This window comes from Gasterosteus aculeatus, chromosome 6 (assembly GCF_964276395.1).
Source record: "Gasterosteus aculeatus chromosome 6, fGasAcu3.hap1.1, whole genome shotgun sequence".
Lineage (NCBI taxonomy): Eukaryota > Metazoa > Chordata > Actinopteri > Perciformes > Gasterosteidae > Gasterosteus > Gasterosteus aculeatus.
Window position 1 is genome coordinate 45001 of NC_135693.1, and position 1448 is coordinate 46448.

Below are 1448 nucleotides of genomic sequence, written 5' to 3' on the forward strand. Positions count from 1 at the left end.
TGACGGAGCCAAAAAAGTCCGGGTTTTTTTGCCCTCCTTATCGTCCCGACTGGAAACTTTAACTTCGTATTTTAAGTCAGAAAATTAAAGTCCTTTTCATCCAGGAGACCGACCCTTCCTGCAAAGCGTCCCAAATGGTCCTTCGTCGTCGGATATCTGTCGGGAAATACCGCTCCATGGAACTGTTTATTTCATCCATCCACTGCACCTGCTGTTCTGACATCAGCATCCGAGAATAGTGTCCCGTACTGGGACATGGTCTGGGTTCTGCCGCTCTCTGGAACTCTGTATTCATCCATGCGTTACACCTGCTGTTCTGACATCAGCATCCGAGAATAGTGTGCCGTTATGGGACATGGTCTGGGATCTCCCGCTCTATGGAACTGTTTACTTCATCCATCCACTGCACCTGCTGTTCTGCCATCAGTGTCCGACAATAGCGCTTCTTCATCGGATATCAGCCGGGATCTCACGCTCTCTGGAACTGTTTCTTTCATCCATCCACCGCACCTGCTGTTCTGCCATCAGTGTCCGAGAACAGTGCTTCGTCATCGGACATCGGCCGGGATCTCACGCTCTCTGGAACTGTGTATTCATCCATGCGGTACACCTGCTGTTCTGCCATCACTGTCCGGGAATAGTGTGTCTTTCTGGGACTTGGTCTGGGTTCTTCCGCTCTCTGGAGCTCTTTATTCATCCATGCGGTACACCTGCTGGTCTGCCATCACTGTCCGGGAATAGTGTGTCGTTCTGGGACTTGGTCTGGGTTCTGCCGCTCTCTGGAGCTCTTTATTCATCCATGCGGTACACCTGCTGTTCTGCCATCACTGTCCGGGAATAGTGTGTCGTTCTGGGACTTGGTCTGGGTTCTGCCGCTCTCTGGAGCTCTTTATTCATCCATGCGGTACACCTGCTGTTCTGCCATCACTGTCCGGGAACAGTGTGCCGTTCTGGGTCATGGTCTGGGATATCACGCTCTCTGGAACTCTTTATTCATCCATGCGGTACACCTGCTGGTCTGCCATCACTGTCCGGGAATAGTGTGTCGTTCTGGGTCATGGTCTGGGTTCTGCCGCTCTCTGGAGCTCTTTATTCATCCATGCGGTACACCTGCTGTTCTGCCATCACTGTCCGGGAATAGTGTGTCGTTCTGGGTCATGGTCTGGGTTCTGCCGCTCTCTGGAGCTCTTTATTCATCCATGCGGTACACCTGCTGTTCTGCCATCACTGTCCGGGAATAGTGTGTCGTTCTGGGACTTGGTCTGGTCTCTGCCGCTCTCTGGAGCTCTTTATTCATCCATGCGGTACACCTGCTGGTCTGCCATCACTGTCCGGGAATAGTGTCCCGTTCTGGGTCATGGTCTGGTCTCTGCCGCTCTCTGGAACTCTGTATTCATCCATGTGTTACACCTGCTGTTCTGACATCAGCATCCGAGAATAGTGTCCCG